The 12,110-nt window shown below is 34.7% G+C and overlaps 1 protein-coding gene across 1 annotated transcript in view; it reads right to left on the bottom strand.

Annotated features, from left to right (window-relative positions):
• itpr2 (inositol 1,4,5-trisphosphate receptor, type 2) overlaps positions 1-12,110 on the bottom strand; it is a 110,112-nt gene that overhangs the window by 8,975 nt on the left and 89,027 nt on the right. The gene's annotated exons all lie outside the window — the stretch shown is intronic.

Genomic DNA, 12,110 nt, shown 5'->3' with positions numbered 1-12,110 from the left:
CAGGAAAAAGCACATTTGAAAGGAAGTCGGAACAGTTTGGTACTGACTGCCAGTAAAAGATTTAGAGGTATGCAATACCAGGAAAAGCTGCACCCTTTTATAATATGCTGGTCTTTATGTGCAACCAATTTCAGCGTTAGTTATCAATCTAACAACATAGACTGGTCGGACGGATTCTGACACAAGGTTGCTCAAAAGATATATTGTGAAAGCTAAACTCTGACAAACTCTCTCTTTCAACAAATTAAGAGTTCTATAATAGTTGGACCAGCCTGAGTTAGACATTAGCAAAAGAAATGACTATGCCTGGTAAGATTCATTGCTATAATGCTAGTAAAAGCTTTTCTAGTGTATAAACATAAACTTTACTTTTTTAACTGGAGCAAATTCAAGAAAGAGATCATAAAAGCACTGCAAAAGATGATTGCAAATCATCACAAAAACACTGAGTGATAAAAAGTACATTGAGGAACAGTAGGATAAAAATGGTGCAAAAATAAAATTTATTTAAAGTATACTTAATTTAAAACAAATGAGAAAAAGAAAATTCAATAAAACATAATTAAGGCCCAAGCAAGAGGAGCATATATAAAAAAAAAATATTGTTGTTAGTTTAGCTTAGATTTTCAGACTTTTTAATCTATTTTCCCTATTTGATTGTATGACTTTTTGTCACACCCAAGTGTTTTACGTCATTAAATAAAGCTGTTAGGAACTTTTGACCCCTTTTTCATTGCAGAACAGTATGAGTTCAGTCCCACTACAGGGTTATACACACGAATGGATAGTTTCATGTCAAGCTACAACATCTTCTTTAGCCACCTGAAAATCTTAGTTTTAATTTTGTTCTGCTGGATAAAACAACTGTGCATGAGTTTAAAGTCTCAAACTAGTGGTTACACTTTCTCCTTCAGGATTTCATGGATGACATCATTGATTGATTAAGGTCTGTGACACAGATCTGGATGTGCCAAAGCAGCTAAAATGCAAAAATGTTCCACTTTGGTCTCTTCAGACCACAAAAAATCTTCCCTAACCTCTCTTGATTCACTGAAATATTTATGAGTTAATGTGAGACAACTGTTTGTTTCTTTCTGGTCAGCTGAGGTTTTTGACCTGGAGCTCTCATACTTTGCCTTTTTTCTCAAGTCTCCCTCCATTGTTGGATCATAAGTACTGATCTGAACCGAGGCGCATGAGGCTTACAGTTCGTTAGATATTGTTCTTGGCTCTTTTGTGACCTGCTTAATTGCTATTGCACTCTTGGAGGGACTTTGGTTGGAAAGGTTCCCCATCTCTCCATTTCTCTCCAGGTTTGAATAAAGGCTCTTGCAGTGGATCACTAAAGTTTCAAGGCATCAGGAATGGCTTTTGTAATCCTTTTGACATTGATAGATCTTATTTCTTATCCGTTATTAATTTTGCAGCATGGTGAGCTGCTTTTTATTTTTTCCTTTCAGTCTACTTCCTGCAGTCAGATCAAACTCATATGTTCAAAAAATGTCTAGTTTTATGTTGTTTGTGCTTAAACATTTAGCAGACGCTTTTATCCATAGAGACTTACAAAGTAGACACAATGCTACAGGAGGGAAATCCCAAGTCAGAATCAGTGGTGAAAGCAAAGAGATAGAGCGAAGTGCAGAAAGAGTAGTAAAGGGGTACAGAGCTATGGGTAAGAGTCAGGATAGGAGATGCTCTTTGAAGAGGTGGGTCTTTAAGATTTTCCTGAAGATAGTTCTGTTCTTGTAGCGCTTGGAAGGTCATTCCACCATCTTTGAACGACCCATGAAAACAGTCTGGATAACCATAGACTACACAAGGATCTGGGTAGCATGATGGGTTACTGTAGGTATGAACGGATCTTTCTTATGTTTAGAAGGGTGAAGTGACAAGATCAAGAGACGGAGGTAACATGATGTTTAAAGGTCAGCTGGTCATCAGTCATGGCACCCAAGTTTCTTACTGCCTTTGATGGGGTCAGGGACAGGGATCCAGTCTGGATGTGATGTTTAACAGGTCAGACAGCAATCAAGGCAGGATGTGGGTTTCCAAAATTGAGCTTAATCAGAGTTAAAAAGCAAATTAGAAAATACCTATAGAGTAATTTTCAGGCATATTCTTTTTAGAATAAATATTTTGTTATTTAAAGTAATGTTTGTGATGAACGTGAACATATTTCACAAAATCTTTTTCTTGTTTTTGCTCTTCTTTGTTGATTTTGACACTTTTGTTTGTGATCCACATTAATTTCAGCAAAATTGCAAATCTAAATTAAGGCAAACAGAAAAAATGGGGTACAAAAATTTAAATATTGTGGAGTTGAAAATGAACACAGTCTGTGGGAGTACATTTAAATCTTTCTGACTTGATAAAAGCCCATTTTTTTTTTTATACTACATTAATTTTTCCAAGTCTTTTGGGAAATTGTGTATTGTTATGATAACCTTGTAAGAGAGTCTTTCCTTTGAGATATTTTCTATGATACACAGCCGATGTCCATAGGTTGCTGTTTCAGTCTTAAACCACAAAGAGTTTATTCAGTAGATTTCCGTCATTCCCATGCACATTTTCCTGCCAGTATCTCAGATAAAATGCAGGACAAGAAGTTTGAGTTCCTGAAAGCTTTTCATTTTACTTCACCAGCTTTCTCTGACCACTGTTTAATCTTAGATTTATAATAGCCTGGCTTAAAGTTATCATCATAAGTAATTCATTTTAGTAAGCCAAGTTCCTCTCCTAGTTTAAGCTGTTTTATTATAGAGTACCCTTTTTCTTAAGTAAAACATTATAGTGGTTTAATGTCTGTATTTTCTTTAATAATAACTAAGATTTATTTCTTCCCAATGTTTGTTTGTGTTGATATTTTAAGTGCAGAGGTTTCTATCTACCACCAAGCCACATATTCAGTGTAGCACCAGTATGCTAAGCAGTGTATTTGGGCAGCATTAAAGTGCCATTCCACCTTTTTCTCTCGGTAGCTGTAATGTTGTGTAGCATATTCTTGGTGGTTTTTCTTCCAATATAAATCTCGACACAAGTTTATCCCATTTACAGAACTGGTTTGTGAGACATTTACTGGCAATGACATAAACAGATACAAAAAAGGTGGTAATATGCTAATTTTAGCATACTTTTTCTCTCACTTAATCTCAATTGATTGGTCACCCACCTTTCAATGTCTTTCCTCATTTTAACTACTATGAACTGATAATTGTTTTTATATAATTTTGTTTTCTCTTTTTGTATATTCACTCCTAAGTAATCCAGGGATTGTTTTCCCCACTTTATTTCCCATTTCTACATATCTTGATTTGGAGCACATTTGAACATAAGGGTTTGAGTCTTGTTTATATTCATTTTATAGCCAGAACACAAACCAAACCTATCAAAAATCTTTATTAACTCTTTAAGGGATTTAATGGGATTGGATAAGTATATAATTTTGTCGTCCATGAAGTGACTTATGATATGCATCAGTTGGTTAACTTCAATTTCTGATATTTTTTAAGAGTGAATCTCTCTGTTAGTGAACCATTGTCTAGCCTAAGGTTTATAATAAAGGGATTTAATGCATTGAGTTGACTTATCTTTTAATCTTAATTTCTAAACAAAACTTGAGGAGAAAAAAAAAAATCAAAAAAAGTTTTATTGTACTTCCATTAATGTTAAGGATTATGTTAGGATTAACAAGCTTGCCCTTTAATAGATATCAAGTCAGATATTATTTATCAGTAATATTGGAAATAACTATTTTAGGGTCTGCAATTATGTAAATACACAAAAAATACTTCTTTAACAAGACACCTTTTATCCCAATTTGACGCAAAATTTTTATCTTGAAATGTAAAAAAAACATTGACTTATATACTGTTTTCAAAAATTCATCATATAACTATTAAGTTTAGAGAATGTGTATCTAAGTGTGACTGCATTTTTTACCTCCACCAATTAGGTTATATTTTAAGGAGAGTTTGTGTGTTTGTCTGCATGTGTGTACAGGATAACTTAAAGTTATAAATTTATTTTAATGAAATTTTTGTCAAAGGTGCACTTCAGTCTAAGGAAAAACCCATTAAATGTTGGTAATGATCCAGTTCATAATCTCAAAACATGCATTTTTAAGGATTCTTTAACATTATTCGGCACAAGGAGTTCCCTCCTAAAACAGAGGGTGGCAGCACTGACTATTTACAGCTTCAGCATTGGACTCAAAAAGTCAGGATGTATTATAATGAAGAAAAAGAAATGCAAAAACATAAGCAAGGACAGATGTGCCTTACTCAATTACTCGAGCCGCTGACCAAACAAGAGGGCAAAGTGCAGAGCGAATGAAGAAGGTGAGCAGAACACACACCAGAGGCTGCAGACACACTCTCTGTCTTACTTATGAACTTTAAAAGATTTTAAGGAAATATTTACCACAGGTATGCCTCATGCAAAGGAACAATTCATAAAAATTTGGCAATGATCCAGATCATGTGCAAGTTTTATCTACTGTATAGATGTAAGTCACAGTATCAAATAAACTTTCCACCCTGCAGAGTCTGGGCTCTCTAAGGACTTTTCTAGTAAATTTATTTTTAACTCACTATGACAATTATCAATTTGATAGCAGGAGGTCATTTTGGTTGATTAATTTGCTATTATTCGATTAATTTTTTCATTTTGTTGGGTACAAAAAAAAAGCACTGTCCTGAAACATTCAAAGACTCTTGACTCCATCCCTGTTACTCACACATCTTGTAATTCAGACAGTTTTAATTATTCTGTTTCTATGTTGCCGTCCTCCATAATTTAGATTTTTTTTTCCCCACAGTTTTAATTTCTACTAAATACATGTACAACAGATCTGCCACATTCCTCAGTAGCACTGGGCTCTTCACTTATCAACTTTCTCCTTGCCTGTTTTTTAATCCATTTGGCTCCACAGTATGAATAGAGTCTTTATAGAAGAGCTTGTCCTATAATGTTTTGGCTAATTGGGGCCTCAGGCATCAAGGGGCACAAAAAACAAAAATAGTTTTATTTCCTACACTTTCCAAAGGACAATGGTAGCTCTGTTAACTCAAAAACAACCTTGGAGCTGCTATCTAATGCCTGATTCAATTACTCATTACTGATGGATTATGTTAAAGATGAAGAATATTATTTTGGATGAAGTCACTCCTGCTGGTTCAGGAATCAATGCCTAATTTAGGAAGTACAGTCAAAGTGTGGCCGTGCAGAATCTGACATATTAAAGCAATGTCTTGCTGCTCATCATTAGACTGTACTGTCTTTCAGTATTTTCTGCACAGTGAGAATAGTGTGCCGTCCCTTTAAAATAAACTCGTGAGCGGATCCTCACTGACACTAAATTAGTTTTTTTTTTACTGAAAATAACTGACATTTACTGTTCATTGATTGGTCATTGTTTTGTCTTTGATATTCCAATGAACAATTCTGCAATACTGAATTATTTTAAACAATGACTTGTAAACTAAATGACTTAGGATGACATAAACCTTTTTTATAGTAAATTATCCTCTTGTTGTAATATCTATTTATTGTTATAGTGCATGGTTTTATAGAATTAATGATCTTTTAGATATTTGCTGATGAACCAGCAGGTGACCAAGGGGCTGAGCTGATTTGGACCATGCCATATCAATGCTATGGCCGAAAATGGGGTTTTGCTTTATTTGGTTCAGTTGAGGTTTTGGTATGTTTAACCCTGCATGGTTCTTTTGAGGTCTGATCAGCCACTATTTAGGTTCCCTTGTATCTCTTATTATGGTAGGTCAGTTTATTTGAATTAGTTATGTTCTGTTGCTAATTACTTTGAGTAGTTTTTGTTAGTTTGACCTCTCTTATGGGCCTATCCTTTTTTGTGTATGTTATACTGTATTTTACTTTTGGGGTTAAATAAAAGAAGCCTATTTTTTGAATAAAACCTGTGCATACTGTCCTTACTGTACTTCTCCGTCCATCATAGTGAAATATCTGATATTTTAATGGATAGTTTTGAATATTGGTAGGCTTAGGTGTTGACATAAGCTACAGTCAATGGGCTTTCTAGGCGTTGACCAGCATGAATAGTGAAACAAAAACATTTTATTTGATCTTGCCACCTTGTTAAGGAGAATATATTACTCTGCTCTTGCGTACAGTTTGGACAGCTGTGATGCAATATTGCAATACGACGTAAAGCTTGACCTGGGCCACTTTAAATTTAAATAAATTATGTATCATTGAAGGCGCTTTCTTAATAGTAGTTTTATTTGGAACCATTTAAAAGAATATTGTTGAGCTATGAGCAAACAATAAAAGCATTAGATGTCGTGTTGTGGTGAACCACTATACAGACTTTACAAAGTTCACTTTTTGATTGATTAAATCATAACCTAATCTAGATCTTGCGTCTTCTTTGTTTGATCTTCCAAAATGTTGAATTCTTCTGTAATAACTGAGGAAAGATTTCTGTGCAATTAAGGATTTTGAAAAATGGCAGAGAATTAAAAGACTTTTATACAAAAAAACTGGTGTCATAGTCGGCAATGCAAAATATCTCAACGGTGCTAACCTAATTATAAGTTAACAAGTTATGAGTTAACAATTACACCGTCCAATGTCTACATCGTTTTTCAGCAAAATTGTAACGTACTATTTATATAAGCTGTATTGTTCAACTTCTGTCATGCATATGGTGTAATGCTGTATCAGTTAAAAAACAATTATGAAAAATGCAAGCAACTTTTCACAGAATTTTGCTCAAATTTACCCTTCAAAAAAGCCCCAGAAATTTGAAGGCAGCGATAGCCATTAATATGAAAGTAAACATTAAAGAATCATGCAGACACTTTTCTTTAGAAATGTTTTCACAGTGAATGCGGTCTGAATCCTAAGGTTCAATGTTAAAGATATCAATTTGATTGTATATAAATCTGGTTAACCCAAAATGATGAAACCGCCAGTCCCCACCGGTATTACATCAAAACATTAATTTATGGTGAACTACAATATTACTATAATTTTGATGCACAGTAAAAGCAGTATTGTATTTAAAATTATGAATTTATTGTCACCTCATTTGTGTAAAACTGGGGTTGCCTTTTTCAGTGTAACCCTAATATGTTTCAACTTTCAAAGCTCAGCTTATTGCCAATAAAGATTTTATTTTATTTTAAAGCAGGCAGGAGGACAGAAAAAACACTACTAACAGTATTCAATCCCAACAAGTTGATACATTTTTAGAGTGAATGAGGCTCATTTTTTAGTCAGGAATTTGGGTCAAATAATGATGTCAGGTAGTGGAAAGTAGTTTTCGGAGAATACTTTTTAATTAATCAGGAGGAAAAAGTATGGTTAGATTATAAAGCACTCTGATTGGAGGTAAAAAAAAAAAGGGCAAAAAATGGTTAATAAAAGATCAACAGGATCGCCAAAGTTACAGGTAAACTTCACTCCACTCTTAATATAATATTGTAAGTGTTCAACCTTTTGTTGTTGCATTTGTAGCTGTTAACTTGTTCAGTGGGTGTTGCATGGTGAAAGAGGGGTTCATGAACTGACTGAGTGTGTGTGAGAGAGGGATAAAAGAGGATGAGAGAAAAAGGGACAGGACAGCACGTGCTCTGCAGGGCTGAGCTATTAGCAGGCCACTTGAGATGGGTTATGTAATAGCGTTGTGACTGCTGCTGCAGTACGTGCTAGGCCTGTAGTCACTGTCATCATTTTACACACAAACACCTGCACGCTGACTGACTCACAAATTCAAATCCCAAACACACAGACGGAACCGACACTCAGAGTAACATGAGCCGACTCTCCTGCTTGGCACTGCGTCAATTTCAGCTGCCAAGCAGATCCTGAGTCAGGATCATGTCCTCCTAAATGTGTGTTTTAGGTCATCAGGTTTCAAAATAGTTTCATTTTTTCCATCTTCCAATCCAGCTCCATTCATAGAACATTTTAAAACATCATGAAGAATCAAAGAAAAACAAAAACTGGGTCAAAATATCAGCGTTTCAAGTGGTTTTAAAGGTCAAAGCAAAGAAAATAGCTTTAAGAAGTGATTTAATAATAGAAAGAAAAAAGGCCTGTCTACCTTGCTGTCATAGGATTGTTCACATCTTAAGAGCAACAAATGAAAAAAAGAAAAAAAGTTACTGAAGAGCAGCTGATCAGCTGACCTAAGAGACGAGAGGATGTATAGACAGGCAGAATGAGCCATCTCAGAGAGGACTTTCTTCTAAGGAGTTTTGAGAAAGAAACAATGCAGACTACTTCAGGGTCCATAAATAACATACCAAGTGTCCATGATTAGGGTGAAATAAAATCATTTACTGCTTATTATTGCAGATTTTATGAAATAGGGATGATAAACTAGACAACTTTGTTAATAAAATGTAAGATATTTTTAGTCCCTAGCATTGCCAGTGTTTTCCCAAACAAAAATATTTCTTAAAGCCCATTTTTTTATAATGATGAAAAATTGACAAAATATACATTGCTCTTTGATAACATAAACATAAACATATGTTAATGGTTGGTGTTCGAAAACCACAAAATAATCTATAAAAATAACTGAAATATGATCGGAGAGAAAAACTATTACCGAGAGAGATGGTGGTACATGTCAACATAAAGTAGAAGGGAAAATACCACAGCTCTGAAACCGCCCCTAAAGGCTCTCAGCACTAGTATTCTTGCAAAGGTAGGTTACAGTAAGTCGTGTCAAGTCCCAGTTTAAGTGGGCTTGGTTGTTCTAATGCTAGTTCATTTAGTGAGTTACTGTTGTGGAATGAAAATGCAGCGTTTTATGGCTGGAGAGCAAATTTAACACATTGTCATGCTGACCCATTTCTGAGTAACTATTTCGAGGGAAATGTAGCATTTAAGAGCTGTTTCCCTATTTGCCTAAATTAAATGCATGCTTGACTTTAGTTATATCAGTAGCAGATATTTTTTTTCCTACTCAGTGACTGTGTGACCACCTCTTGAGATGTGTTGAACAGGTCGAGTTAGATCTCCTTTGTTGTCCCAGATAAAGTGTGCAAGTGCCCTTAGTCTACTTGCAATTCATGTATAAAAATAATAATTTTTTTTAATCAATCTTGATGCTTAATATTGGCGTTTCTTATTTTTTTTTTTTGAAATTTGGAGAAAAAGAATATTGCTAAGGATTTAATTGTTTCCATGGCAAAACAAACCCAAGTGAAAAGAAAAAGATATTTTCTTATTTTCACATTTATATTTTAGATTTATTGTGGTGTTTTTAAAATTGCAGTTGAGAGCCAACTTTAGTTAGCTCGGTGTAACAGTAGCCAATCATACAATTTAAAATGTCTATTTTTAAAATGTGTTATCACATAAAGCAGCCAATCAGAAACAGCAAATTATCTAACCTTTACATTTCTGATTAAATAGTAATCATTTCGAAAGGCCAAATAATAACTGTTCCAACAGCAAACAAGGTGTCACTTTAGAACGGACAAAGCAGAAAGTTTAAGTTGCATTTGAAAGGAAATAAATGAAAAACTCGAGAGCCGTTCACCTTGTGTTTTTTTTCTTCCAGTTTCTTTATTGCATGCTGCAGAGAGTTTAGTTTCTGCTATAGTTAAAACGAGGCCACCAAGTCCAAGTGATTGCAGTTTTAGGGTCTGGAAGATCCTAAGCAACAAGATCAGTGGTCATAAAAAGCCAAAAGATGCAGTCTGGTCTTCTCTCAAGAGAGAAACATAACACCACGGATATTTGGCCCACATGGTGCCCCAGCGAGCAGTGAAGGAAGTAGCCCAGGCTTCAATGTCATGATAGATTTCTAGATCATGCACCTCTGTTACAAACAGGAGGAAGGTGCGGTTGAAATCCCCAGCCGAAGTAGCTTGGTTTGGAGAGGTCTTTAATTTGACTGTACATTGGATGCAATTGGGACTTTATTATGAATACTTTGCAATATGAAAATCCTTTATAACTTTATTATAACTAACAAAACACTGCCCTCAATTTATTCTAATTTACAAAACAAATAGCTTATGAAATAAAAGCAATAAGTAAACTAGATCAAAAATCTAGATCCTGAAATACAAGCCTGCCCTTAAAGTATTCATTAATAATCTGACTGGTTTTGAGATGTCTAATGTTGCCATTGTTGTGGCCGGTTTGACAGTACATGCTTTCTCAGAGTGAGGGACTGTAGAAAAATCTATGGTTTAATTCAGTCTGCTGGGCTTCCTTACAAAAACATGTGACCAACTTTAATTGTACTTCGCTATATTTAGGATCAAATTACACCATAATAAATTGGATATAAATATGACAAAACGACGATGCATTGAAATACCAGAAACTAAATTTGTACCGTACTGCTTCAATGAAATGCTTTACATTAAGCCTACAGTTTTTGTTAAGTCTCAAGCTTCTAACAATGTTCTCTTTAAATAGATGATTGTTCAGGTAATTTACACAACATACCAGATATGTAATTTCTGGTGGAGCAATCTAAAAACTTTTTTTTTTTTCCCGTGAAAGAAGGTAAAATCATTTCAAAGCAGATCACTATCAACACATGGACTTTGAAAACAATACGTTCCGACATATTCTTAAAGATCAAACCGATGAGCTTCTTTAAGTTCCATGTTGCAATCACATGTTTGGTCACAAGCTGTTTTTCCAAAGGCATCAAACATAGGGGGTGATTTTCAAGGTTTATAGGAAAAATAAGCAACACTTCATTACTTCGGAGAGGACGAACTGTGAAGGGCTAAAGGTGTCTTCTTAAAAGGAATATGGAGATATCTGGTCACCAATCATAAATTTGCAAGCCAGGCCAAACGCTCACACATGTATGTCAATTAAAATGAGCTTTTCTTGTGTTGTTAAGATCTTGCATTTAGGGGACAGACTTATTCTAATGTTAGAAGTCTAGTTTAATTTTTAGGCATCCTCCCTAATTACAAGACACCTGCTGATGTCCTTAGATACACCATTTTCCAATAATGCTTTCAAAGATGTTCCAACAACAATTAGCTTTATCTACAGCTACATTATTTCACTGTAGCTGCAGATTCATTGTATAAGACTACGTAGTTTAGCTGTTCTTTCATTCACTTTGTAAAGCATAAATGATAAGTGACTTTCAAAGGTCAAACAAAATGAAAATGGCAGCACTCTTACCTTTGTGTATTTTGGTTTGACAGCTATAATTATGTAGTAAATAACAGATTAATTATGTGTATGTAACCTTTGTATTGTTGGCCGTTATAAAATAGGCCCATCTGGTGAGCGCTTTTAAAATGACCTTCCTGGCAGTGGAGGACAACAGAACAACAATTCTGATCAGAACTGAAGCAGAAATTACAAAATTTAACCCAATATTATACCTAACTTTTGTGTTCTGAAATTAATTTTAGTAACAACTAGACAGCCTAAGGATAGCTTAACATAACAGCATCGCTCTTTTAAAATACATAAAAATAAGCCATGTTTCCATAAAGTAATCCAAATTGATTTAGCCCGTTTTCAAATATTAAGACCAACAACTAAGCCATTTTTAAGAGTAGCATTTTTCTACAACCAGGATTAAATAAAAAATGCATCAGAAGGAACATTTAAAACTGCATCTGTTGCTGAATTACCTTTGGTTCCATTTTTTAAATTATATCATAAGATAATGCTTTATAGGTTTTACCACAAATATGGGGAAAAAAGTATAACATTTTGCTTTCCTATGTGTTTTCATGTAAGGGTGTTCTTTGAAATCCTGACTCATCATTACCTCCACCTACCCAGAAACACCCAGGTCAGGCATCAGAGAGCAGACCTGTTGGAAGAACCACTGATGCATTTTAATTTGACGTCTGTCACCTGTTTGTAATGCAAATTGTTTCCAATAATACAGCTATTTCTATGCCCATCACAGACAAACGCTAATTACAAAATGTGCCATTATGCAGCTAGGCTTTATTTGCCTCCACTAAGATAAACTCATCTCGCTGCCCCTTTATCCTTCAGCTTGTTGTCTATGTAACAATGCAGGTACTTATTACAATGATGATAGCAGTGAAGAAGGAGGATTAATAATATGTAAATGCACTGTGTCCTAACAGGTTAGGAGGTCGGCTGAGTTA

The sequence above is a fragment of the Cyprinodon tularosa genome, unplaced genomic scaffold, assembly GCF_016077235.1.
Source record: "Cyprinodon tularosa strain WSP-4 unplaced genomic scaffold, ASM1607723v1 ctg44, whole genome shotgun sequence".
NCBI lineage: Eukaryota > Metazoa > Chordata > Actinopteri > Cyprinodontiformes > Cyprinodontidae > Cyprinodon > Cyprinodon tularosa.
Note: the sequence above shows the minus strand (reverse complement) of the source record. Positions and strands in the feature narration are given on the sequence as shown.